The sequence below is a fragment of the Phasianus colchicus genome, chromosome 3, assembly GCF_987193195.1.
Source record: "Phasianus colchicus chromosome 3, bPhaCol1.hap1.1, whole genome shotgun sequence".
Lineage (NCBI taxonomy): Eukaryota > Metazoa > Chordata > Aves > Galliformes > Phasianidae > Phasianus > Phasianus colchicus.
In genome coordinates, this window is record NC_143438.1 from 11,553,044 (window position 1) to 11,567,986 (window position 14,943).

Consider the following 14,943-nt stretch of genomic DNA (forward strand, 5'->3'; position numbering starts at 1 on the left):
AGATCATATGGGAAACAAGATAATTGAATGTTCTGAGAACCCTGGAAGCTGATGCAAGCAACTGCCCTAGATAAAACTGATAGGTGAAATGAGGAGAGAATTTTAGCCTTAACTCTGAATATTCTGGCTTTCACCATTTGTATGGAGGATACTTTACTATGTAGGTAACTGCAGTCTTGGGAATGCAAGGGGAATCTCAACAGATATTATGGGTCATTTCCCTTGACTTCAGTGAAAGAAGATCTGTCACTTTAGAAACACCCTCACTAGAAGTATTGGAGGTGTTCATTTTCCTTCTGTAAATATCAGAAGTTACCATGAACATATGAAAGCAAAAAATTCAGTATTTGACTCTTCCCATTATTTTCAATTTGTATGTGCCCATTCTTCTAATACTATTTAATTGTGCCATCAAAACACAAAGAGAGATGTTACTAAAAGACAAAACACACTAGTCTAATTTCTGCATCCAATAATAAAGAGTCCCTATAGGTGATTTTCACTGTCATCAAGTTCTCTTTCGTACTTCTCCCAGAAACTCTGTAGACAATTACACATTGTCCCTCTGCAGAATTTCTCGTAAGGCTTTGGAAATCACAGATGTGTGAGGAAAAAGCATAGAAAACTGCCTTGCTAAAGGACAAAAGCAGAGAAAATGACTTACATAGAAAGCCCCTCCCTGCCAATAAAGAGATTTTACACCAAAAATATCTTATTTTATTTTGTTTTTAATCTGTTGCTATCAAGTGCTAGCTGTCTTCAGGAAAAGAATGAATTTGACAGTTTTGTGTTGACTCTTACATTTCCCATTACTGACTCTTTTCATCTCTGTCCTGAAGCAAAAATAAATTTCCCTTTTTAAGCTTTTGATGATAAAAATCTCATCTGTAGCCTCATAAATGATCCTTTATTATCTATATTAATAATGAATAAATGTCTGTTGAATATCCCCGATCCTTTGCATTAATAGTGCCAGATGTATTATAGATAACCTTTTGATTTAACAGCACAAACTGTGAAACAATATTAAACCAGTAAAAGACTGATCTTACTGGAGTCAGTAAGGTCAAAATTATAAACATTTCTTTCATTTCTATTTGTAAATTTTCCCATTATGCAGCATCAGTCCCCATCATTTATTTTGGAGAGAGGTATCAGACTACATGCAGTCCTAGAAATAGAACTCATAAATAATACCTTGAGTAATTTTTTTAAACATTTCCGCTTCTTCCACTTTTCCTTCCTAATGCCTCCTGATGGTGTTAATTAATAGAGCATTACTACACAATCAGGTTCACTTCCGCTTACTGTACTATCATTAAAAACCGTATTGTTCGCCTCTTTTTCCATTAGTCCTGTCAGAATCAGGCACAAATTTCATTCAATCATTTTCCAAGATGACATTGAGAGAGCTGTGGTTATTCCTGAACAAAGGAATGGAGATCCCTTTAGCTTAGCACAAATGCATTCCATAAATGTGACCAGTTGCCTCTTACATACCTGTTGTCCTTCCCATTATGATAATTTTCAAATCATTTAGTTAGATAGCCGTAACATCCAAGAACCCACTTGCACGTAAATCAGGATAATGTGCTCCATAAATGTTCCCTTCTTTCTACATCTTGTGACATCTAATCCAACTTCCAGTGCCCCTGACAGAAGTGAAGTACATTGTTCTATACTGGGCAACAAATTCTGTGATATCTTTCTCAGTGAAAATTAAGGCCCAATGGTTCCCACAGAAGTCAAGGGGGAAATATCCCACTTCTGTGCTTTTTTCTTTTTTCTTTTTAAAGTGTTTTTTCTAAAATGAATTATGTAAGGCTATGGAGGCTAGAGCGCAGAGACTGCAACCACTTACCTGTAGCAATAACTGCAGCTACACTGTTGTCAGGCCAATTCAAAAAGACCTAGCAGTTTAAATTGCCCATGCATTGCTCTTGTTCTAGGATAGACATGCTTACAAATCACCTGACAAATGTTAGCATAACTGAAAACCTAGACGAGATATATGGTGGCAGCCTTAGTGCTGCCCAGCTTTTGTTCCCAGCTACACACAGCCAAGTTTGCCTAACAACTGTCTTTAGGAATACCCTTCTATTTAAATTGTCAGAACACAATTTCGGGCAAAATACCTAAGGCTTTTTTAGAACCATTAAAATAACATTCTTCAGTAATAAATTGACTACAAGCAGGGTTCGATATCTACTGGTTCAATTGCTAAACAGAACACAGTTTAGTGATTCCTTACACTCTATTCAGGAACATAGAGTGGCTGGATTCTGCGACTGATTTAACCAAAATTCAAGATGTGAACATGTAAAATGAAAAGTTAGGCTTTAGAGCCAACATTAAAGTGTATTGCAACAGTTGTATTAGAATTTAAGAGAGAAAAATGTTGTTTTTCATACAGCAAAAATGTATCAGATATATATAATGGAATACGATGACAAACAGTAGAGAAAAAAATGTTTCACAACTACTGAGTTTAAAAGTTGGGCGGTTTTTAAAGATCCTTTACCAAAATGCCATTCCAGGCTGTGATTTGCAATTATGTATGTTGAAACAAACACTTACACATAAGGAGTATTCTCACTGATGAAGTTACCCAGGCACAAGAAAGAACAAGGGGTCTCAAAGATTTCTACAGACAAGTCTTATGTGAAAAAGTAGCTCTCTCTGGGCAGCTTAGCCATCTCTAAGCTGAAAAGAGACCCTTTTACTTATAGCTGAATTTGGATTTGCATGTCACTGTACAAACCATGCTGGAAATGAGGGTGAAAACCTCATCCATGTCACTGAGGTTAACAGCAATTTGAGTGCAGAGATTCACACAGAGCAGATGACAATTTACCAGGTATGGCTATTTGACTGAAACTTAAGGGTCTTTGCTTAAAATAATAAGACAAAAACAGCAGCAGCAACAAAGAAGACAAAAAAAAAAGAAAGAAAGAAACAAATAAAAACCAACCAACCAACCAAAAAAGAATAACACCCACAATTTAAAGAAAGTTAAATTGCTTAGAAGAGTATCCAAAGCTGACATTAAAATTTATGGTGTTTGCTATCTATGTGAAAGCAAAAAAAAAACTACCTAACTTCACCAGCATTCTAACATTATCATACATCAACTAATTCTGTTTGATTCATGACTTACATCCACACTGTTATGGCCGTTAGGCAAGATCCACTTTAAAGGCCTAATCCAACAAACACCTGCATGCTTAATCACTTTAGTCACATGCACAAGTGCTTTCTGTCTCGCAGACTTGCTTTCGGTACTACATGCATATAGCTGCCAGGAAATGCATGTAAGACATATTTGGCCAAGTTCCCAGTTTATTTGTTCTAGAAAGCAGCATGGCAATGTTCTGATATTATGTATCATCTGCAAGCGTCACTGGGTGATTTCTCTTTTAGTTGTATTGGTGAAAATCCAATGGGCCACAGAAGTAGATGAATACCTTTAAAAATATTGAAATGAAACTGTATAAAGTCCTGTCTCAGAGAATTCAAAGGAGGGTTTTGTTGCCAACACGGAATGGACAGAGTTTCATTCTGTAAATACAGCTGCTAATTCTTGTTATATGAGAGCTGCTCCAAAAGTAATGCCTCCTGTTTTATTATGTTGACCATGGTATGAGAGCCATATGACAATGGTATGACACTAGAGGCTGAACTTTCCACCAATATTCCATATTTGTTGCTGTGTGACAGGTGGCATAGTGGGGCAGTCTGACAAAATGGTGGCTGACATGGAAGTACGGATGAAGCAAAGGGGTCTCAAAGGATATCCCCATGCAAAAAAAAAAAAAACAACCAAAAAACAGCATCCACTGACATACATCGATACTTTCTGGACATTTATGGAGACCAAACAGTGGATGTGAGCACAATGAAGCAGTGGGTGATGTGTTTCAGCAGTGATGATAGTGACAGTAAGTAACCTCTGCTGGTGCAGATTTTTACAAGCCTGGCATGCATCATCACTGGTGAAAATGCACAACTAATAGTGGTGACTGTGTTGCAAAACAGTGCTTTGTAGTTGTGAAATTCCCCTATCAAACAGTGTTATTTTGCTCATTGTATCCGTTGCATATAAATATATAGAAATAAATAGGAAGCATTACTTTTGGAGCAACCTACATATATGCTATAAGCATTTCAACAGTACTTATCTTATACCTCCCTGTAAACTCAAATCCTGGACAAAACAACAAACATGAGAGAAAGAGATTTTCCAGTCTACATAACTAATTAAAGAAGAGTTCAACATATATGTACAGTGTAATTTAATTAGGCTAAGCTCTGAAAGAAGGATTTGTATCAAAACGCTTATTTTTGGTGCATTCTCTCTTAACTGCATGACAAACCACTATGTAGTACATCCTTTACTTTCTTGTTCAATGATAAATAATGCCTCAAATTAAACAAGATTGTTCCCTGTGAAACTAAACTACAGCTCCTTAAAGGAGTAATGACATTCCCATTCTATGATTCTATGATTCTTCGTGTTACAATTCTCTCGATTTCCTGCTGATGAAAACCACTGTCTGGATTGCCAAGTTTGGGTATTTCAGCTGGATTGCTGGCATCAAATTCATTTATTTCCTTTATCACTATCTCACATGACTGTCATACACAATGTACACTCTCATATTTGGTTCACAGCACCTCTGACTTCATTTTATTTTTCTAAATTAACCTGTATTTCAGTTTTATGGCCCAGGCACCAAGGTGATTAAAATACTTTCAAATCTGTTACTGTTTTCCTTGCTACCTGGTGTATGTACACTGTTAGTAACATTAGCAACTACTGATCTTTATCTATTTTTAATATTAATCTTCCTGATATTGAGTAGCATCAACTCTTGAAGTACTCTTAATGAAGTACTTAGAGATATTCTGCAGGTTTATTTAATAATAAACTCATGACCCAGTGCTGAATTTCTACTGACAACTAATAGATTTCTTATCATCTCTGGACGTCAGAAAACTCTTTTATCCCTGTTCACGTACACCAGTATATTCTGCCTTCTGTTAGAAATAGAAATACACGTATGTTGTGAAAAAGTTTTTTCTGCTTCCAGGACACAGAATGTATGGCTAAACAGCCACTATTCTTTCCAGAGATACTGACATAATGGGTGCACGATAATAAAATAATGAAATAACTCTCTCTGTTGAGAGAGGTAGATTTCTAGCTCAGGCATTTTGAATGTTGGACAAACCCAATAAAATAGTTTTCCAAGAGACATCTATGAGGAGTTTAATGACGAATTTCCAATATAACCACTACAAAAATTCAAGGTTTGCAGCTGATTTATGAGAACACATCACCTTCATACAAATATTTAAGCAACTGGAAGCAAAATTCCTGGACTTACTTTCTATCTGTGAACATTTTCTCACAGTACAACACTGCAAATAAATTGGACTTACTCCATTCTTTATCTTATTATATTCTTCCCTATCCATAAGAGACGAACTATATTGGCATTCAGCATCTTTTGCATCCTTGAACAGGTACAGGTAAGATTTGTTCCCTAACACACAAAAACCACCCTGTAAAATCTACATATGCTAGCTGTTAGCGTTTGATACATTTTTTTACTATCGTAACATATTTTTGAGATGTCATTTAAATGAGATGGCCTAAGAATGGCCTAAGTGGCACTATATATTAGAATTAAATTCCATAATTGACAGTGAATAAATCAGAAAAGCATGATTTTACTGTTACTGACATGTAGTGCTGCCACACAAAGAATAACACATAGTGCTTTACTGGGGAAAGTAGAAGCAAGATGACAAATCCTCTTCCAATTCTGGGCATATTTATGGTTGCATGCTCTAAATGGTGTCTGATAAGAAATGGTTCTATGCCCTTTTCTGCTAGTTTTTGAGAAACCTAACTCCTTTCTTGCAGTCAACAACCACATTTTCTGTCTGCGCTCCTACAAACACAATGTGTTTCTTTTTTAACCTCCTTCACAGGCCTCACCCTCTCTCCTTCTGTCAGCCTGGGATATTATTTTAACCACTGCCAAAGAATGCAGTGTATTCTTCTATAGTATTCACTGTAGAAGGAGTGGAGAAAAATGAGGGGAAAGGACGATAAACAGTGCAATAAGTACATGTAATAATTGTTCTCTGATGAAGAAAAAGGTAGGAGAAAAAATATTCAGGCTCATCAGTAATGCAGGCCCTGCCATCCCCAGATGTTACAGAAGCATCAGAATTGCTCCCTGCAAGAAAAATTGGATTAGTCACAATCTTGTCGACTAATGGGCACACTCTGTGATCTTTAGAGCTTCATTTACTGGGTTAATAGTGCTTTGCCTGAGTTCCTTTGCAATAGGGAAAAAAAAAAAAACTGTAAGAAGAAATATTCTGGGTGCAGTCCACAGCCACTGACACGAGTAATATCATATTCATCACAGACAGACCTCGTATCTCATTACTGCTGAAGAGTTTGCCCCCAAGGCATTTGAGCTCAGTCAGGCCAGGCCCCTCATGTGGAACCGTTCAGGTATATTGTGAAATGATTTAATGCGATAATAATGTCCACTTTGTGAGATAGATTATGTTTTTTATAGTGGCTGATGGTTAATGAATGATACATTAGCAAACATCACTAAAACATTATTGAGAAAATGCAGATAAGAGATAGTTACTCTCATTCTCCACCCCCATCCTTTCACAAACGCATAAAAATGAAAAGCAGAACTTACAGAAAACTAGGCATTTTTTGTGAAGCTACCAACTTACATTGTCTCTCTCTTGCTTGCTTGCTCTCTAGAGAAGGGAGAAAAGAGATATTTAAAAATGTTATAAACACAAACTGAAATATCTCTTCTTAAATCAAATGAGAATCAATGAAAGTGCAAACCTGGACAAATACATTATATGTTGACCCAGTTTATTAGATGAAGCCGTTTACCCTGATTTGATTTATCTGGCAATACACTGCTCAGCTGTGAAATGAGATAAGAAGAGCCTATTCACCTTATTTACAATATTATAGTGACTCCCGCTAGCACTTCTATGGTTAAAGATCTGTCAGCAATTCCATTACAAACACCTTTTTTTTTTTAAAGTTTGTAACATGGCTGTATATTCATGCTTAGCTTGAACACAGCAATCCAAAACCTATAGATTCAATTAGAATCTTCTACAGAATACAAAGGATTTTAGATTAATGCAGTATGCTTCTAAAAATGGGAAAATCTCAACATACATTTCTGCATTTTTTAGTCATTATTGCTGTGTCTTTGGTAGAAATACAGAAAGAGCCATATTCCCTGATAGTGCAAGTTTACTGAAGTCAAAAGAGTTGCAATGATTTACAGTAGCTGAACAGCGGATCCTTCTGTTAGGTTTGACATACACCTGAAAGAAGTTATTATTGTTCTTTTTGTGTTACTTTGATTTTTTGTGCTTTTTGGTCTATACATATTTCTAAAAGCTTTTTGTTTTTTTTAACAAGTGTGGAGATGAAATGAGGAATAAGTTCCACTTGCTTTCAGCGGGGTTAAGTAATACTTCTGAACTTGCACTCTAAACTTCACATTGCAGTATGTAAACCTCCTGAAATATTTTCTAGCATACATCCTTTTCCACAAAAAGAACCTTTGCTGTTCAGGCCTTTGATCTGTTTGGTTTTGCTTTAAAGCCAAAACCTCCATAAAAATGCCCTGTCGTGTTTTCCTTCATTTTAATTTGTGAAAGTCTTAACAGCTCAAACTGGAAATCATTTTCCCTGTACAGAAAGAAAATTAGATATATTTCCATGCATTTTCTACAGTCTGTATTCATACCAGGTGGGTACAGATAGATGAATTTAGTTAAATTTTTAAAGTAGAGTATTGCCAGCACTTTTTCTGTCATATACATGCATGCACAGGTGATTCTTAGACAGTGTAAATCAGCATAGGTTCATCGGTTGTGTGGTTTTACTGATTTACTGCATCTGGAGACCCAGTCTACCACATGCATAGCCCACACCTCACACAACTCCTAGTGCTAATATTTGATATGCACACAAACAGGCATACAGATGTCATTTCAATGTCATTTCTGCTACTGAACATGGAAGTTAATATTTTTCAACTGTATTCTTTCAGTTTTACCTTCCTCTTTTATAAGAGAATCGTATCTTTGTAAGAAATCAGCATAAGTAACAAAGGGAAGGCGTCACTTCTCACACGTTTTACCTTCCATAGGCACTCATCAGCTTGCTGAGGAGGAGGGGGTCCAAGATGGCGGCAGTGGGAGGTTTGAGGCTTAAAGCCCACTTCACTTAAATTGTTTCTAAACAAAAAAGGGCAAGTAGCATTATGGCAGTAAAGCTGTGCAGAGGTAGAGATCTCTCAGGACTTGTGCTGGCAGGGCTCTGTCTTCATACTGGCCCTCTAAGAAATGGGCAGACTCTGCACGTTTGGCATTGAGGCCCAGCCACGTCCGGCAAGGTAAAAACAGGCCAGGTTTGTCTTGGGGAAAATGAACTTGCAAGAAGATATTTTCTGTGTGCAATCTCAGTTCCCTGAGCAACACCCCTACCTCTTGCTTGAGGGGAAGAATGTCTCCTGTGGGGCTGAGGGGAACATGACAGCCCTCTGGAGAGTTGCCTCCATCTTGAAGGTTTCTATGGGATCTGAGCTGGGCAGACAGCCATGAGGGAGAGTGGAGCTTGGCTGTGCTCCCTGCAGGGTTTGGGCTCCTAGGCCATCCTGTGTTTTTTGTATCTTGAATAGCATGTGGGGCCCTCTCCAGATGATGCAGGCCTTGAGATGTTTCCTGAGGCTGGAGAATGGGGAGACAGTGAAAAGGTTCTGAACTTCATAGGGGGAAAGAAGCAAAGTGCTTTAGAAATGCAGCGTTAAGCCACTTCTCTGTGTCAAGGGGTATCTGGGCTTAGATTTCCAGGATAAGATAGTTTAGGAATACAGGGAAGCGTTTCCTTTTTTAAAGTGAACTTTGACAGAGAAATGCTGCAGAATATCCCAGGGCACAGTCCTGCACTGAAGTGCACCTGCTTCTTCCAGGTGGGACCTGCCTCAGTGATTCCTGTGGTGGGAGGCAGACATGGTGCTGACTGCAGTCTGCAATCAGAGGTCAAGTTCATTTTCCTGTATTGGTAAGATTTTTACTTCTCTTGCTTACCTAATCAGAGGTTTAGTAGCTTTTATTTCTTGGTTGTCTGAATTTCTAATGATCTGAAACTTAGTATGCAGATTATCTGTGCTACTAAAATGCATCTACATACGTCTCAAAATGTGTTTATAAGCTCCAGCATGTGAACTGTGTACTACATTGAAAAAAATACTGTGCAGAATTTGGTGGTTGTACAGTAGGAAGTAATCATTTTTTTCCTTGCACTTACCATCTCATTAATCATTGCTGCCACCGTGATCTCTTTCTTGTGATGGGTTTATTGTCTCTTTCTTGTGTGGAATGTTCATAAATAACATGTATAGTGCTTTTTTTATATCTTGTTCAGAGTCAGAGAGAAACACTGACTTCTTGTATTTTTAATTTTCCTTTGGTCCTGCCAGTATACACCAGAAAAATTTAGTCTGTCTTTATGAATTATGCATTAAACCCAAAACTCATATCAAAACTTAAAGGAAATATGACACATCTATTGTTACCTTGTTTTGATAGATATAGACTAACTGGATGGTAAGATAAGAAAAAAAGACATGCAGTATAATGTATGTAATAAAATTCACATAAGCCAGATTCGATAACCATTGCAAGTTTGTACACATGTAAAATATTTCAAATCATAATTCAGAAATGTATGAGATTTATTCACTGTGGCAGGAAGCTTGAAGAATATTCATAATATCTGGAAATAAGACAGAACATATCTGAAATTTGACTCCTAAAATTGTAGACAGCTGGTAAACATGGGGATTTCTTCACTTACTCTCGCAGTGTATGGTGCTATCAGAAATAAGATTTTAATTTTTCTTCTAGTTATCATGGGAAGAAACTGGAAATGAAACGAGAATTTCTGTTAGTTAGGATAGGCAGATAGTAGAGGTCCGTAACTGGGGAATTGAGATGGCCTGTAAAAGCCAAGTTAAAAATATGGCATTCTTCCTCTCCAAATACAGACACTAATTATTGTCAATCTGTTTGCTGCTACCATGTTTCATTAATCATTTGAATTGGGCATTTCCAGATTGTTAGGTAGAGTTGCAGATTTGTCTTAGTTAATGATACAGGAAACGAGTTTTTTAAGTCTCACAATAATATACTTGTCTTGCTCTTCAAGTGAAACGATACGATAAATTAATTGCATGCCTACACATTGACTTCAGATACTTTAATAATCAGCATTTCTGACACACACTTTACCATAGCTGTTATTTTTGAAAATACATTTTGTGAAGTGTGACTGTTTTCCTTCATTTCCCCAAAGATACTGGTATGTATGTGCAGAGAAATGGACTGCAACTGGGAACACCATCAGAAAAAATAACCTGTTAAATAACAGTCTGAGCAGTTAGAGAACTTTCTCAATTCTTAAAGTTTGGAGTACTTTGGAAGTCTCATTGCTGTACCTGTTTTCTATTAATACCTGGAAGTATGAATACTCTTGTATTGATAACATACTGTATCAAAGACTGAAAACACATAGAACGGAAAAAGTTCTGCCTCAGTTTGTAAAATGAGAAGAAAAAAAGAAGTAAAATCTAGAAAATACCATGCTAGGGAGCACAAGAAACTGTTGAATGACATAATAAGAATGCTCTGGGGAATCTTCCTATTCGCTGCTGATGCATCACAAGTGAAAGGCATTCTGAAACCTACAAATTCAGGACCAGTCAACAGAAAGGAACAACACATGCCTGCATCCTTCACAACCTGGAGGAAACCTTCAGGCTGCATTTGAAACTAGACATACACAATTTTTGTATGGTGGCTGTGTGAAGGATTTTCATTTGCCTTTTTTCCCCAAACCTGCTGTTACATAATTAATTTTTAGAAAGCCTCTGTCTATTTACAGTAAACACAAGAGAAATGGGAGAATGTCTTCAAGTATGAGCTAGTTAGTGAGAAATAATCCCTTCTACAGAGTTATAGTTGTAGAGACCAAGTTTCTGTCGTTTGTCAGTTTGTCTGCATCAGTTCTCTCCAGGTGTTTGATGTTACTCTGTGCTCTTCAAGAGGACAGGAAAGGGAGGATGTTTCTAAATAATACGTTGCCCTGACTTCATAACGCTTGTTTTGTCTGGCAAATGAATTATGTAAACCTTCTCCACCCGAAACTGTTTCAAGTCAATTAATTGTTGTAATTACTTAAGATTTCTTTTTAATGAATATGACTCTCCAGGGATTTGATGATATCCTGTCATCTGTAGGCCTGATAAATGAAATGTGATTTGTGGCGTGCTGCAAACTGAACCTTTGTACTTGAACGATGTCTCTCTTTCCTATGCACTCATTTAATGGAAGAAATGTCCTTGATGGAACTAGGAACATTTGCTTTCATTGGTTCCTAGTAAGGTAAATTTTGGCTTTTACCCATTTTGTTCCCCCTTTCTTTAAATGCAGGCCTTGTTAACACAATTGACAATTACTCAGGCCAAACACATGACCCCAGTGAAGCTGCCTATTGTAAATTAGACTCCCTTAGCTGTTTCATCTCTCGTCTCTATTAGATGCACTGAAATGTGAGAGATTAGCAGTGACCAATGCTGTATAATGATTTCTTGTATTTTTTACTACCTGCTTCTCCCCTTCGATACCTTGCAGGCAAAACAGCCAGATTAAACAAGTAAGGAACCCTCCTTTTGTTTGTGTTCAATACCTGATTTCTGATGTTTCTCAAGAAAAACTGTGCTGCAGATAAAGACAATCTGAGACATCGTAACAAAGAACCACAAAGTCTGCACCTAGTTCCTGTAAACAGTGCAACTGCTTAGATACCAGTTTTAGCTATCTATTTTCTCTTAAACTGTTGTATACATAATACAATCTAATCACCAGTGCTTGCCAAATATAAAGCAGGTGAAATTTTCCTGATTGAAATTCCATTGATGAAATGAGGATTACTGCAAGACCTTTCCTGAATACCACGTGGGTACATTAAACATTGTAAAATACATAGCATCAGGCTTGATCATAGTTTGAAATGTAAAGACAATGAATTATTGTGTATCACAAGTAAAGATGGCTTTGACCTTTTTTCATTCAAGAGAGGGTGTCTCAGACATGCATAGCTGTCTAAATCTGAAGTCACAGGTGCTAAAAACGTACAGAAGGGTCCATAAGCCTGATAATAGAACTGAATTAACAAACAGAATAAACTGCCACGTGTATTAGTTATTTAGGAGAAACAAAGGAACAGGAAGCATAGAAAAACAATAATAGTGAGGAAAGAGTGAGGAAGCAACACAGCAATATCTGGGAGAAAAAAATATCACAGAAAAGGAGAAAACATTGGATTTTCACAGGAAGGGATCTTGAGTTCTGGGGTTCAATACCTGAGAATGATTACAGTATGACAAAATGACTTTAAGCCTTGAATCTTTCCTAAACTCTAAACCCACTTCTTTAATTTGGCCAAAAAAAAAAAAAAAAAAAAAAAAAAAAATACTGTTGCACTCTTCGCCTTCTTTTTATTCTGAGTTGGAAGGAACAATGGGCAAGAATACAGATGGAGAACAAAGTACAAGGAACTGGTTCTCCCAGCTTGATGGATCCAGCTGAAAAAGCAGTATCTAGAAGTATTATGAAACTGATTGTCTTTGGTGTAGTAATTGAATGGAAGACATTCAGATCACCTTTGATTAGATAAACTTCTGAAACTACTGAGATTTATCAGTGCACGGATCTTATTCTCGGAGGATTCAAGAGAAAGTGTCCCATTAACTTAATGAATCAGGCCGCAAGAGAACAACTGCTCTTGAAGTCAGAATGAGAGATTTCCCATCAGTAGTGCAAATTCTGCCAATAAAGGCGATCGGATTTCTCAAGTGAAATGAGATTAGAATGTGTCTCCCCCGATTTTCAGCAGTTAAATGACTGACTATCCTGTAATAGTCTAATTATTAGATTTTCTTGCAATTTTTGTGTTGCAAGAAGGAATGAAAGTTTTCTTTCTCTACTGAGGTTGTGTGGCAGCTGTGGCAGGGGTTCACTCATGCTGTTGCATAGTCCTGACCTTTGAAAAGAGGCATGGTGCATTCATCTTTGCCAACCTCATCTGCCTTTAGCAAGGTGTCCCCAGCTCTGGAACTTCTGGCAATTTGACAAAGGCGTCTTCTTACATGTCAGTTCTTGTTATCTACTCTGTCTTCTTGACATATGACACACATGTCAGGTCTCATTTTTTCACTGCTCGCTTTGTTAGCCCCTTCACAGGTGTAAGATTCCACATCTTCTTTTTTGATCCATTCCCAGGGTACTTCTTATTTTCCTGAATTACCTTTGTGGCTTTTCTTGACAACTTAAAAAATCCTTTTTCTCACCATTGATTTGTTGTTTGTTCTTCCCAAAGGAAAACAGCTTTTCAGAGCCCTAATTAGCTAGCCAACATAAACAACATCCATACCTCCTTTAAAAATTATACTTTTCTAGCTAGGGCTCTAGGAAAAGTACATGAGGGGTTAACTTAATATAAAGAATGTCTGAAGGCTGAAAGAGGAAAGAAAGTTTATTACTGACCTTGTTACTCATTGCTTGTACACCTGCAGTAGAGCGTCCAATAGGAGATCAGGTAATGGGTAGATATGGTTGAAATTGTATATATTGGCTGCACAGGCTTAACCTCTTACTGAAAGTGATGAAATTAAGAAAGAAGCCTCGTAATTAAAATCCCTTATTCCTCCCTTCATATGTGGCTTTTTGCACTACTTTATCATTGTAAAGCTTACATCAATCTGAAGTCAAATTGACATTGTAAATGAAAGCAGATACTTAGAGCAAATATAAATTTTGAAAACACTGATTTGCTGTATTCTAATCTTTCTAGCTTTTATACCAGTTAATATACTTTGATTTTGAGGCTTTTCAAGATTAAGGTTTCACTTCTACAATCACTGGCGTAAGTAATTACAACTGTGTCTGTTCCACTTCAGAATAGGACAAAACTGTGAACTTTCATCTTGCCTTTTAGAATTCCCTGGTTGATGCAGTCCACAGAGATGATTTAGACACTGACAAAGACATTACTTTGTTTATGCATAAAGTTTAAAGATTGTTTGTATTAAAGTTAAGAATGCTTTTAGACTACTGGCTAAGTGGCAAACTAAGGATATCTGAAATTCTGCTATTGATTTATATCACAATATTCGTATTGTTTTCTTCCACAAAATGGAGTTGTCAAACAGGCAAAACTGTCACACTGAATTAGAACACGGTTCAAATGTAAAATATAAAAGAATATTCAATCTCAACTTAGAAGAAAGGTAAATGGCATTAGCAAGGAAAAGGTTAAGATGTTCTTCCTATCAGGCAGCTTACAGCAATAAAACAAAGGTTGTAATATTTTGTTATTATAATCAGTATAATGTATTATTTCAGAAATTTCCTATAGGCACATACTTGTGTGCTATAAACACTTTAAACTGTGTCTCAACAACAAAAATGTGAAGAACCTACCATTTACATTTTATAAGATATTTGCTGATATTTATGCATGACTGAGTGCAACAGTGCCTATTTCTGAGAGGTGTTAAGTCCCTTCATTAATTCATCATTTATCATGTTTTCACTGTTCTTAAGTGCAAAAGTGTTTACATATATATGATTGCATGCATATTTTTAAATATATATGAAAAGCAGTATGTGAACTTATTATTCTGGCTCCTTAGATCTTTCTTCATTCCTTGCTCACCTGCATAAAAATCTTATTTTAAGTAAGCCATTGGTACTGAAAGTGTAAAATGCGGTAAATCATTTGAATGTATATAAATCAGACATCTG

General features: G+C 36.7%; 1 long non-coding RNA gene across 2 annotated transcripts in view; it reads left to right on the top strand.

Annotated features, from left to right (window-relative positions):
• The first annotated feature begins 8,142 nt into the window (after positions 1-8,142).
• Positions 8,143-14,943, top strand: part of LOC149918402 (uncharacterized) — a 79,506-nt gene continuing 72,705 nt past the window's right edge. The window contains exons 1-3 of one of the 2 annotated variants that reach the window (XR_016465421.1): positions 8,143-8,471; positions 9,048-9,139; positions 10,433-12,590. This is a non-coding gene — a long non-coding RNA (uncharacterized LOC149918402). Of the gene's footprint in view, positions 8,472-9,047; positions 9,140-10,432; positions 12,591-14,943 lie in introns of those variants that run through there. The other variant, XR_016465422.1, reaches the window with a different exon arrangement.